The sequence below is a fragment of the Caretta caretta genome, chromosome 6, assembly GCF_965140235.1.
Source record: "Caretta caretta isolate rCarCar2 chromosome 6, rCarCar1.hap1, whole genome shotgun sequence".
Classification (NCBI taxonomy): domain Eukaryota; kingdom Metazoa; phylum Chordata; order Testudines; family Cheloniidae; genus Caretta; species Caretta caretta.
The window spans coordinates 81,803,786-81,818,111 of record NC_134211.1 but is presented as its reverse complement, the minus strand read 5'-3'; the positions used below and the strand labels follow the sequence as shown (position 1 = coordinate 81,818,111).

Below are 14,326 nucleotides of genomic sequence, written 5' to 3'. Positions count from 1 at the left end.
TTAAATCGATGTAAACCTGCACCCGTCCACACAATGAAGCCCTTTAGTTCGACTTAAAGGGCTCTTAAAATCGATTTCCTTACTCCACCCCTGACAAGTGGATTAGCGCTTAAATCGATGTTGCCGGCTCGAATTTGGGGTACTGTGGACACAATTCGATGGTATTGGCCTCCGGGAGCTATCCCAGAGTGCTCCATTATGACCGCTCTGGACAGCACTCTCAACTCAGATGCACTGGCCAGGTAGACAGGAAAAGAACCGCGAACTTTTGAATCTCATTTCCTGTTTGGCCAGCGTGGCAAGCTGCAGGTGACCATGCAGAGCTCATCAGCACAGGTGACCATGATGGAGTCCCAGAATCGCAAAAGAGCTCCAGCATGGACTGAACGGGAGGTACGGGATCTGATCGCTGTTTGGGGAGAGGAATCCGTGCTATCAGAACTCCGTTCCAGTTTTCGAAATGCCAAAACCTTTGTGAAAATCTCCCAGGGCATGAAGGACAGAGGCCATAACAGGGACCCGAAGCAGTGCCGCGTGAAACTGAAGGAGCTGAGGCAAGCCTACCAGAAAACCAGAGAGGCGAACAGCCGCTCTGGGTCAGAGCCCCAAATATGCCGCTTCTATGATGAGCTGCATGCCATTTTAGGGGGTTCAGCCACCACTACCCCGGCCGTGTTGTTTGACTCCTTCAATGGAGATGGAGGCAATACGGAAGCAGGTTTTGGGGACGAAGAAGATGATGATGAGGAGGAGGTTGTAGATAGCTCACAGCAAGCAAGCAGAGAAACCGGTTTTCCCGACAGCCAGGAACTGTTTCTCACCCTAGACCTGGAGCCAGTACCCCCCGAACCCACCCAAGACTGCCTCCTGGACCCAGCAGACGGAGAAGGGACCTCTGGTGAGTGTACCTTTTAAAATACTATACATGGTTTAAAAGCAAGCATGTGAAAGGATTACTTTGCCCTGGCATTTGCGGTTCTCCTAGATGTAGTCCTAAAGCCTTTGCAAAAGGTTTCTGGGGAGGGCAGCCTTATTGCGTCCTTCATGGTAGGACACTTTACCACTCCAGGCCAGTAACACGTACTCGGGAATCATTGTAGAACAAAGCATTGCAGTCTATGTTTGCTGGCATTCAAACAACATCCGTTCTTTATCTCTCTGTGTTATCCTCAGGAGAGTGAGATATAATTCATGGTCACCTGGTTGAAATAGAGTGGTTTTCTTCAGGGGACACTCAGAGGAGCCCATTCCTGCTGGGCTGTTTGCCTGTGGCTAAACAGAAATGTTCCCCGCTGTTAGCCACAGGGAGGGGGGAAGGTTGAGGGGGTAGTCACGCGGTGGGAGGAGGCAAAATGCGACCTTGTAACGAAAGCACATGTGCTATGTATGTAATGTTAACAGCAAGGTTTACCCTGAAAGAGTGTAGCCACTGTTTTATAAAATGTGTCTTTTTAAATACCGCTGTCCCTTTTTTTTTCTCCACCAGCTGCATGTGTTTCAATGATCACAGGATCTTCTCCTTCCCAGAGGCTAGTGAAGCTTAGAAAGAAAAAAAAAACGCACTCGCGATGAAATGTTCTCCGAGCTCATGCTGTCCTCCCACACTGACAGAGCACAGACGAATGCGTGGAAGCAAATAATGTCAGAGTGCAGGAAAGCACAAAATGACCAGGAGGAGAGGTGGAGGGCTGAAGAGAGTAAGTGGCGGGCTGAAGAGAGTAAGTGGCGGGCTGAAGACAGGGCTGAAGCTCAAATGTGGCGGCAGCGTGATGAGAGGAGGCAGGATTCAATGCTGAGGCTGCTGCAGGACCAAACCAGTATGCTCCAGTGTATGGTTGAGCTGCAGCAAAGGCAGCTCGAGCACAGACTGCCACTGCTGCCCCTCTGTAACCAACCGCCCTCCTCCCCAAGTTCCATAGCCTCCACACCCAGACGCCCAAGAACGCGGTGGGGGGGCCTCCGGCCAACCAGCCACTCCACCACAGAGGATTGCCCAAAAAAAAAGAAGGCTGTCATTCAATAAATTTTAAAGTTGTAAACTTTTAAAGTGCTGTGCTTAAAGTGCTGTGTGGCATTTTCCTTCCCTCCTCCACCACCCCTCCTGGGCTACCTTGGTAGTCATCCCCCTATTTGTGTGATGAATGAATAAAGAATGCATGAATGTGAAGCAACAATGACTTTATTGCCTCTGCAAGCGGTGATTGAAGGGAGGAGGGGCGGGTGGTTAGCTTACAGGGAAGTAGAGTGAACCAAGGGGCGGGGGGTTTCATCAAGGAGAAACAAACAGAACGTTCACACCGTAGCCTGGCCAGTCATGAAACTGGTTTTCAAAGCTTCTCTGATGCGTACCGCGCCCTCCTGTGCTCTTCTAACCACCCTGGTGTCTGGCTGCGCGTAACCAGCAGCCAGACGATTTGCCTCAACCTCCCACCCCGCCATAAACGTCTCCCCCTTACTCTCACAGATATTGTGGAGCACACAGCAAGCAGTAATAACAGTGGGAATATTGGTTTCACTGAGGTCTAAGCGAGTCAGTAAACTGCGCCAGCGCGCCTTTAAACGTCCAAATGCACATTCTACCACCATTCTGCACTTGCTCAGCCTGTAGTTGAGCAGCTCCTGACTACTGTCCAGGCTGCCTGTGTACGGCTTCATGAGCCATGGCATTAAGGGGTAGGCTGGGTCCCCAAGGATAACTATAGGCATTTCAACATCCCCAATGGTTATTTTCTGGTCTAGAAAGTAAGTCCCTTCCTGCAGCTTTTGAAACAGACCAGAGTTCTTGAAGATGCGAGCATCATGCACCTTTCCCGGCCATCCCACGTTAATGTTGGTGAAACGTCCCTTGTGATCCACCAGAGCTTGCAGCACTATCGAAAAGTACCCCTTGCGGTTTATGTACTCGGCGGCTTGGTGCTCCGGTGCCAAGATAGGGATATGGGTTCCGTCTATAGCCCCACCACAGTTAGGGAATCCCATTGCAGCAAAGCCATCCACTATGACCTGCACATTTCCCAGGGTCACTACCCTTGATATCAGCAGATCTTTGATTGCGTGGGCTACTTGCATCACAGCAGCCCCCACAGTAGATTTGCCCACTCCAAATTGATTCCCAACTGACCGGTAGCTGTCTGGCGTTGCAAGCTTCCACAGGGCTATCGCCACTCGCTTCTCAACTGTGAGGGCTGCTCTCATCTTGGTATTCATGCACCTCAGGGCAGGGGAAAGCAAGTCACAAAGTTCCATGAAAGTGCCCTTACGCATGCGAAAGTTTCGCAGCCATTGGGAATCGTCCCAGACCTGCAACACTATGCGGTCCCAACAGTCTGTGCTTGTTTCCCGAGCCCAGAATCGGCGTTCCACAGCATGAACCTGCCCCATTAGCACCATGATGCATGCATTGGCAGGGCCCATGCTTTCAGAGAAATCTGTGTCCATGTCCTGATCACTCACGTGACCGCGCTGACGTCGCCTCCTCGCCCGGTATCGCTTTGCCAGGTTCTGGTGCTGCATATACTGCTGGATAATGCGTGTGGTGTTTAATGTGCTCCTAATTGCCAAAGTGAGCTGAGCGGCCTCCATGCTTGCCTTGGTATGGCGTCCGCACAGAAAAAAGGCGCGGAACGATTGTCTGCCGTTGCTCTGATGGAGGGAGGGGCGACTGACGACACGGCTTACAGGGTTGGCTTCAGGGAGCTAAAATCAACAAAGGGGGTGCCTGTACATCAAGGAGTATTTCAGGCAGGACTGCACGGAGGGTTCCAATAAGAAATGGTGCACCTAAGTTATCGTTCTTATTGGAACAAGGAGGTTAGCCTGGCCTCTGACTGATACATGCCTAGATTTACCTCGCTGCACCTTCTCTGTGAGTGACTGCAGTGTGACCTAGAGGAATGAGTCCCCTAGACAGGGGAGGAGGCAAATGAGTACAAAACAAATCTGGTCTATTTCTTGTTTTGACCCACTCCATCTATCTTTTACATCTTTGGCTGCCAGCAGACGGTGCAGAAGGACTGCATGCCATCCACATCTCATGGCTGCTCGGCAGAAGATGGTACAGTACGACTGCTAGCCATCCCCATCTCTTGCCTGCCTGGCAGAAGATGGTACAGTACGACTGCTAGCAGTCCGTATCGCCTGCCCGCTCACCATAAGACGTTTCAATAGGACTGACTGCAGGACTAAAGAGAATGACCTGGTCAAGTCACTCCAAATTTAGTCCCTGCGCCCATGTCTGCCCAGGCGCTCCCAGCCGACGTGGCCAGGAGCACCTCGGACACGACGAGGACGACTACCAATCGTATTGCACTGTCTGCTGCCAGAAGGCAATGGGTTGCTGCTACTGTGCAGCAAAGCCGTACTGCGTCTGCCAGCACCCAGGAGACATAGGGTGACGGTTACCTGAGCGGGCTCCATGCTTGCAGTGGTATAGCGTCTGCACAGGTAACTCAGGAAAAAAGGCGCGAAATGATTGTCTGCCCTTGCTTTCACGGAGGGAGGGAGGGAACGGGGGCCTGACGATATGTACCCAGAACCACCCGCGACAATGTTTTAGCCCCATCAGGCATTGGGATCTCAACCCAGAATTCCAATGGGCAGCGGAGACTGTGGGAACTGTGGGATAGCTACCCACAGTGCAACACTCCGGAAGTCGACTCTAGCCTTGGTACTGTGGAAGCGCTCCACCGAGTTAATGCACTTAATGCACTTAGAGCATTTTCTGTGGGGACACACACACTCGAATATATAAAACCGATTTCTAAAAAACTGACTTCTATAAATTCGACCTTATTCCGTAGTGTAGACATACCCTTAGTTTCCATATACATCTGCTTAAGTGGAAGTTTAGTGCTCGAAATTGGCCCCATACAAATGTGTAAAGCATATTCTGCTCTCATTCCCCCAGCACAACTTCCATTTTTCCATGCAAATGTGAGTGCAAAATATACAACAGAGACCCATTTTAGCAATAATAAATAGTTGATTTCCCATTAAGAGTTCTGTGGACTGCAATGGACAATTTCCCCTTGAAAACAAGACTACTTGCACATTTTTCTGCGAGCATCCTAACCAATATGGATACTTTGAATCAGCAATTCGCACAGTCAGTATCCTACCAATATATAAGATTAATGCTGGTTTCTGGTATTTAAATCTTATTTAAGATTAAGATTAATCTTAAATAAGATTTAAATACCAGAAACCAGCCGCAGTAATGTTTTCCATCTGTCTTTCTCTAGCTGTTTGGACTTACTGGCCTGTATGCTCCTGTGGTTCGTGTGTTAAAAGTGCAGCCACTTGCTGCAAAAGCTGTCTCAAAATTGTAACCCACAAGTCATGCTGCCTACCTGGTGCTTTACTAAGCTGTAACATCAAAAAATGGTTCCATAAGATCTGCAAATTCCAGCAAGGAGGTGTGGCCTAAGGAAAAGTCAGAGAGAAGTCAGGGGAAAACCCTAATACAACACATGCTATCCTGGAAAAACAACGTACATTAATACAGAAAGTTGAAAGGGAAGCAATTCAGAAAACAGAATAAATCAGAACAGCTCTAAGCAGCATTAACATGCCATCAGCAAAAATCCACACAATACTACCTTTTCAATAGATATTTCAGCATACTTTGACCATTTGCAAATGCTGAAGATGAGCGGGTGCTATCTCAGACTGCAAAGAACTTGGAAACAATTAGTTGAACTTCCGTTCATTGTAGCCACTCCCGCAGATGCTGCCATATGTGTAATAGTGCAGGGCTCTCCATCTTCTCAAATATTTCATCCCCATTTTTTGCATCTCTTCAGTAGGTGTTTCCGGCAATAAACATTTTTTTCTTCATGACTAAGTAGCATTTTATGTATTAACCTATTCAGCTATTTTTGTAGTATATTTGTGTGGATCTCAGCCCTTTCTGAGCCTTTTTACTACAGAGGGGAGCATACAGCCCATAAAAATCAAACATGGAACTAGGTTCTTAGATTGAGTTCTCTAGAGCAGCGGTGGCCAATCTGTGGCCCCGGAGCCGCATGCGGCTCTTCAGAAGTTAATATGGGGCTCCTTGTATTGGCACCAACTCCGGGGCTGGAGCTACATGTGCCAACTTTCCAGTGTGCCTGGGGCAGTTGGTGGATGGTACGCGCTGGAAGGAGGGTGGGGGAGCTGATGGGAGGCTGCTGATGTATTACTGTGGCTCTTTGACAATGTACACTGGTAGATTCTGGCTTCTTCTCAGGCTCAGGTTGACCACCCCTGATCTAGAGCAAAGCAAATGTTGCCTGGACAATGGGGCCTTGATTGGGTTCTTTAGGTGCTGCACTAGAAATAATAATGAGCTTGTTCATACTGCTGTATACTAATGCAAGATTGTTCCCAATAGTATACAGTTTTTCTTTTTGTCCAGACCTGCTTAAGTTTCAAGTGCCAGTACTCACAGCATTACTTTCATTTGAACACTATTCCACAGTCTAATAGAACTAATAATACACACAGTAGATCAAATAAAATTAAGCTGATGGTTACCACCAGCTTTTTGATCACATATTTAAAAGATGGGCTTCTTGATTAAACATTTGCTTGCCAACTTTGAGCCAAGAGGGGAATATTAACACATACAGGTTCCTGGCCTTTGAAAGACATAGGCTGAGATTCTGTTCTGTGCCTCCCATTTCTGATGTCAGGAATTGCAAGGGGGTCTACAAAGGGCCATGTAGTGAGGCGGAGTGGCCTCCCACTGAGCTGGAGCTGGGAGGAGTCACTCTGTGATCCCTGGTGGGTAAAGCTAGGCCAGGCTTGCCCCTCCCGCCAGAAGCCAATGGGTGGGACAGGAGGTATAAAAGGCAGAGTTTCTAACCTCTAACGCAGTTCAGTCTGAGCCAGGGAAAGGAACAGATGTCTCCAGGCTCCTGCAGCTCCCCGGAGCTGAACCCGTGCAGCACCATGCCCTGCCCCTGGAGGAGACTGACCCAAGTGAAGAGCTGCCAAATCTACTGCTTGCCGCCTATCCCGAGGAGTCGGCGGACGCCTGTAGAGTGCAGGTACCCAGCAAGGGGATCACAGGAAGTAGCCCAGGGAACTAGACTTTTTAGTCTTATTGGGCGGTTGCCCGAATCTATGTCAGCGTGTTTTGGTTGGCTACTTGCTGACCCACTGGTGGAACACTGCCACTGTTAGGGCCCTGGGCTGGGACTGGTGGAGTAGGTCCTCTACCCCCCATGCTGCCAACCCCACCCTTGGGGTGGCAGCCTCCCCACTTAGGCCAAGAAGCCTGTGTCAGTTGGCTGCCCTCCCTGAGGGCCTGAGCCTTAAAACTCTTAGTTGGGCCTGCCCTGCCTAAAAGCCTAATCCTGATGGTGGTGGCGCTCCAGAGGGTAATGAGGCAGAGTGACCTCCCACTGAACTGGAGGAGGAGGGACCGTCACTAACCCACTACAGGCCACTTACATCTGACCTCCATGTTGCCTACAGCAGGAGGGAGAAACTCTACCCTAGATGGCTAAGGGGCTTTTACAGGTCCTGTTTGCATTGCACAGACAGGCTCTATAGCCAGACAATACCTTCCACAGTGTATAACTGAAATGCTCATTGAGCCACGCCTATAACGCTGCTGCTGTGTGTCTCTTATTTTTCAGATTACACCAGAAATTCCCTGGAATACAGTATTTGAAGTTACCCATAGATACATCAGTTATTCTGATGAGGCCTCAGCAGGAACCTCTGTCAATCTTAAAGACAATACTGATTATAAATTTAGGTACCGGTTATGCAACCATTACTCCCTCTGAGTAGTGCTCACTTGTGAATAATCCCATTTAAATCTATGACTACACACATAGTGCTACTCATTGTGAGTAAAGATTGCAAAACTGGGTTATGATTTCAATACTCCGATATTGACTGAGACCATGTGACAATCACCATCCTTATCCTTGTTTATCCAAAATAAAAATGGAAAATGACTATAGTCCACAGAAAAGGACAATGTTACTGGTACTGTGAATCTATCAGTACCTATAGTACTTTATATGGTTCCCATCATCATAGTATCTAGCTACCCCATAAACATTAATTAGTTCACCACGTCCCTGTGTAAAGTATTAACTCCTTTTTATAGCCCGGGAGCTAAATCCGGACAGATTAAGTAATTTGCCCCAAAATCACAGAACTCTGTGGTAAAGTTTGGAATTGAAGCCCGCTTCCTAACCCACTGCCTTGACCGCAAGGCTGTGTGTGAACATTTACATATAATGCAAGCAATAGAACACATGTGACATAATGACAGGCAGAAAAGGGAGATTAGAATTTTTTGATGATGATTAAGTTATTCTCAGTGAAGGAATGGGTGGTTTTGGCACTGATGGATGGGAGTATCTTTATGTCCTTGGTCTTCTCACTCACTGTTAGGAAAGGAAGTCTCTAGCTAGCCAGTTCAGCACAGCTTAGCACACAAAGAGATTAGTCACAATAATAGCTAAACATATTAAATAAATTTAAAGTAAAGGGTATTAAACATGTGGCACAGTATACACCACATATGCAATAACTCTGAGGATACAGACTTTACCTATGATGATATATGTAACCTAATTATTTCTTGACAGCAAAGCCACTTACAATTATTAAGGTCACCCATATCTCAGGAAAGTAATTTCATTATCCTCAGTGTAGTCTGAGTAATTCCTTAGCCATTGCAGTTTAGGTTTCGATATGAAATTTATCTTCACTCATTAGTGTTTGGGGGATGACGTCATAAAATCTGGAGCAAGAAGTCATCCCCTACAAGTGAAGATTAATGACCTATTTACAACTAAGTAAATATATATGCAATATTTATAACCTCAGAAGTATGCATTTGCCAATCACAAGGTTGATATACGAAGTACCGAAATAAATAGTTGAAGGAGTTGAAAGGATTAAAAAATATTATTTTCAAAGTTGCTCATCAACAGACAAACATTTTAATTATTATAAGATGCACTAGGGGCATTTCTAATCTTTAAAATAGCATCATGTGACCTAAATAGTTTTTAAATAGATACTGGAAAAATCATGTAACAAAAACCATAGAAGTCAGGAAATTAGACTTGTGCACATGCACAAATGCAATATACATTCAACAAATCAACTTGCTAACACAGCACACATGACTTATTTCAGACAAGTATCCAGGGCATAGTTACATCACTTCAAAAAAGAAAAGACAACAACAAATGTTTAATGACTGAATTCTTGAGCAAGAGCTGTATAAATATTGTCCTTGGATAGAAATATCACCTTAATTGAGAAATAAAACCAGAGACCACAGGCTTCACAATCTCACTACCTTTAGTATGCCCTGAGCAATACACAGCCATAGCTTCCCAAACAAGATAACTTTACACTGGAGTACGGGGGAGAAGGGAAATATGCAGGAGCATGTCACTTCACTCCACCCCAATTGACAAGGCTGTGAGTTCCACCACTTAAATTTGTGGATGTCCCCCAGATATTGCAAATTTCAAGGGATTCATGTGGCGGCCTCCTGCCTTGCCCTGCCTCCCACATTTCCTTATTTCCCCTGGACAGCATGGCTCTTACCGTAGCTATGCTGTAAAGCTCTCCCCTAATTGGTAGTGACTTGTGGAGTACCCTGAATGAAAAAGAAGTCAATAGTGTAGAGGAAGCAGTGTAAATTACTGCAGGATTTCATTGGTGGAGATGACAAACTGGTGAAAACCTGCCAATCTTTCCATCCCTTCTAAACACTGCAGAGCCTGTTTATGTTGGGGTGACAGGCCTCTTTTGTTGATCCACCGTGTTAGAATCCTAAATAAAGCAGCTGAAGTTCAGTGCTAAATGACTGTGACAGATGCAGCTTCTCAACTCCACCTGGCCTTGTAGGAACGATCTCTTTGGGCAAAAGGAATTAGGACAGAGGAAGGCCTAGATGGATACTCTAGGGACATCCAAGCCAAGAAAAGAAGCTTCGGTTGACGTTTTTTTTTTCCCTGAGTTACCAACAAAGCAATATAAAACATGCACATGCAGCTATAGATATATAAAGTTACTGCACGTGTGGATCCTATTGCAGGTGGGCCTTAGTCCTAACAGTGCCTTCATTAATCTGACCTCTTATATAGATAATCCTTGTGTCAAGAGGCAGATCTTAAAGATACTGTATCTTTAGATGGTTAAAATATTTTTTTTTATGTCTTGGATTATTTTACATGTGAATATTTTGGATCATATATTTATATATATATTTTAATCCTTATCAATTGTCTAATGTAGAAACATACTGATAGAATAAAAGTTAATCATAGCTTTAGTAAAAGTTCAACCTTTAGAAGAATTTGAACCTATTCTTTTTAAAATCTGAAGCAGATTATCCACTTCACTACATAGTATTTGATTAACATCTGTAGGAATGTACAAGTATTATTTTGGTTACCAAAGAACTCACTTTTTCTACCAGCCTCGAAGCTGGTATCCAAAATGACGCCCACAAGTTTTGCATATGCAGATAATGTGCACATACAGATACTTATGCACACAAAAGCTGGAGATAACACTCTACCTGATTTACATGTACAAATGCAGGGCTTTGTTGAGAACATACAAGCATACTTTAGGAATCTGGCTTTGAAAATGATGCCAAAGTTGAGTATCAATACCAAGTAGTTAAATTTAAAAATGCTTCTTTAAACAAAACTGACTAGTTCACTCATGAAAACCAAAAACCACGTGCATGCAACATTTCTGGAAAAATCAGATTTTAATTCACTGTTTTGCTTCTATAAAACAAAAGTTAGAAAAAGACTCTTTCTTTCTTAGCTACAAATATATTTACAACATCTGATGAAATGTAAGATGTTACAGTGATCTGTGAAATGGTGTATGTACAAAAATAAAATATAAAATTCCATCTCTATATTGTTGGGGCAAAATTCCTAATTCTCTCTCCCATCTCCAAGCTACTCATGTAGGTGATTGCATTTCTTACAATGTGATCCTTACTATTCATATATATGTTCTTTGTATGCATTTTTATTATGACTAATGCTGTTTTTGGCTTGGCTTCAGTTAATTCTATGACTCAGTAATAAGATAATTTTATATATGGGGAATTCGAAAGCTCAAGAGATGAGTAATGATATGCAGAGCCTTCCATTTCTACATCACTAGTTCAAATCTAGCTCATTTCAGTCATAAAGATGACATAACCACCTGAGATCTGTTTGATGGCCCATGCAGTCTCAGTTCAGTTTCCATTGGACAACTGTTTACATCACAAAAACCACCATTGCAACTGGTATTTTAATTCATAAAAATGCCTCTCATAACAGAACTGGACTTCTTAAAAATGGGTCTATTTTATGAACAAGATCCCTCTCTAATCCAGAAAGAATCACATTGTACAAAACACAATCATATACATAAGTAGGGGATTGTTAAACAGTGTTAATGGTTTCTGATAGCAGTACCTGGAGTGCTTTGGAAACTCAGAAACCTAAGTAAATAGGAGTACTTGTGGCACCTTAGAGACTAACCAATTTATTTGAGCATGAGCTTTCGTGAGCTACAGCTCACTTCATCAGATGTTTACCGTGGAAACTGCAGCAGACTTTATATACACACAGAGAATATGAAACAATACCTCCTCCCACCCCACTGTCCTGCTGGTAATAGCTTATCTAAAGTCATCAACAGGTGGGCCATTTCCAGCACAAATCCAGGTTTTCTCACCCTCCACCCCCCACACAAATTCACTCTCCTGCTGGTGCTAGCCCATCCAAAGTGACAACTCTTTACATAATCAAGTAGGGCTACTTGATTATGTAAAGAGTTGTCACTTTGGATGGGCTAGCACCAGCAGGAGAGTGAATTTGTGTGGGGGGTGGAGGGTGAGAAAACCTGGATTTGTGCTGGAAATGGCCCACCTGTTGATGACTTTAGATAAGCTATTACCAGCAGGACAGTGGGGTGGGAGGAGGTATTGTTTCATATTCTCTGTGTGTATATAAAGTCTGCTGCAGTTTCCACGGTAAACATCTGATGAAGTGAGCTGTAGCTCACGAAAGCTCATGCTCAAATAAATTGGTTAGTCTCTAAGGTGCCACAAGTACTCCTTTTCTTTTTGCGAATACAGACTAACACGGCTGTTCCTCTGAAACCTAAGTAAATAGGATACACCCACTATGATCAAATTGTTACTATATATTCCACCTTCCTCTCAAAGGACTCAGATAATTTCTGACAAATATGGGAAATATCAAGGTAATATGATCAGTAAAAAGGGAATAAAGACAGGTATTTTCTTTGTGTTGATTTCTATTTCATGAGAAGCAAAACCTGATAACCACAGAGAATGCAAGACAACTTGTAAGAAACAGAACAGTGACTTTACAAATAAAAATAAAAAATCAGACAAGTGAGAAATGATATCTGTAACCTTTCCCTTAAAATAAATTATCTTCATCAATGATTTGATAAGGAGGATACCTTAGTTCCCTTCTGTATTTCCTCTGCAGTATGCCTTTTGATATAACACAGTGGGATGTATACAGTAAATAAATTACTGTAAATGCAGTAATCTAAGTACTCTGTGTTACACTCTATTTAAGAGTACAGCCTTGTAGAGCATCTCTTGGATATATTATCTAAGAGGTATCACAAGTGACTCCAAGTGCAAGACCTTGGCCTCAACTCAGTCCAGGTCCGTGGTTAACACAGAAAACTAAAGATGGTTATATATATGCAATATATCTGGTCTCTCCAGATAATAGTTGAGACATCTTGGAAGGGCAAAGCCAGCACTATGGTTTCCTGAATTGTATCTGTTCTGTGTATCCACAGAAGGACATAAATCACCAGAGCTACCAACCCAGTACCTTTCCCATGCACTAAAATATGTATTTTAACAAAATATGTATTTTAACAAGATGTACATCATCTTCAAACGCTCGTTATTCACTAGAAGCAAAAACTTGTCTGCAATTTATTTTGTCAAATATTTCACCAATATCCCTTGGTACTTCTAATAAATAAAATACAAAAACTGAACACAGCCTGAGGCTGCCTCAGGGAAGTCTCTATGTGTTAATGTAATTTTTATTCAAATCAGACGTCTGTATGTAACCTGAAGCCACTTTGGTGGCCTGTTCGGCTGCCCTCATACCCGGCATCACTTTAGTTATTTCACATTCTAAAACAAAGGGGTTTTTTTGCAATACTTTAGGGCTTACACTTAAAATGTGAGTAAGAAATTACTAATCTGTGAAATAAGAGATTCCATGAATGCTTCATTATCAGACTACTTCGCAAAAAATTAAAAATAAATGTTAGAATTGTAAGCCTATCCCTTACTTAATTGTTCAACTAAACATGCTTTAGCTTTAATACATAGAATCATGGTCTTTACTTTTTAGTTTTACACTACTCAAAGTTATGCTAATATTTAAATTTTTGGTAAAGGTTCTTACTTTACAGCATAAGTTAACATACCTTAAAACAAAAGCAATAAATTATTGAGATTCTATTCAGATGAAGAATTGTATTTATGAAATACAATATTTCCTCTCTCTTCCCCCAAAACAACATTACCACTGGCTGATACAAGATGCATTGATACATCACTGCAGGCTCCTGTATATTACTGCTGATGTGACAATTTACCTGATGGGCTCTCCACAATTAATTTTTTTTATCTGTTGCTGCTTTCATGGAATGATTAATCACTTTAAAGGGGCACAACATATATGTAAAATGCCAATTTGAAAACCTAATGGAAATTTCCACTTTTAGACAAGTTTTCTAATTAGTGTGTTTTGCTCCAGTATTGCTTATTTTTTAACCTCCTTTTCCATCCATTGTCTATTTGGGATTCTGGCATGATAAGTACTTTTATCAATGAATTACACTCAAATTTGGCTGTTCTATGGTCTAACTATCAATCTAGCAATAGGTCACACTCAGTCACTGCCTCACGTTATCTAACAAAAGAAAATCCTGGAACAAACACAGATTTTGAGGCTTTTAAATAATTCTCAATTTGCCCAGGGCTGTGTTTTCATCCTCCTTTATTTGTGTGTGGTTTGGGGGTTACAGTAAGTTATCCAAATGACTTGGTGTGCTCCTTGACCTCTATAGTTTACTGTTATTCTCTTCGCTGTGGAAAATTACAGTAATGAGAAGTGGGCAACACTTTAGAATTTCCTTTTCCATTGTACTTGCACTATATGGTCCTCTAATTTACATTCTGAATCTCTGCTAGTTCTTCTCCAAGATCTTCTTGTGTTTTACTATTTGCATATCGCTTGATTGCCATTATATAGGTGGACACTGAATATCTGTA

The 14,326-nt window shown here is 43.3% G+C and overlaps 1 protein-coding gene across 12 annotated transcripts in view; it reads right to left on the bottom strand.

Annotated features, from left to right (window-relative positions):
* Positions 1 to 14,326, bottom strand: part of AP4S1 (adaptor related protein complex 4 subunit sigma 1) — a 42,381-nt gene that overhangs the window by 23,237 nt on the left and 4,818 nt on the right. For 2 of the 12 annotated variants that reach the window (XM_048852415.2, XM_048852416.2), the window contains exon 2: positions 5,349 to 5,421. The exons of the other annotated variants lie outside the window; for them this stretch is intronic. The gene's annotated coding sequence lies outside the window, so the exon portion shown is untranslated. The remainder of the gene's footprint in view (positions 1 to 5,348; positions 5,422 to 14,326) is intronic. 12 annotated transcript variants of the gene reach the window in all.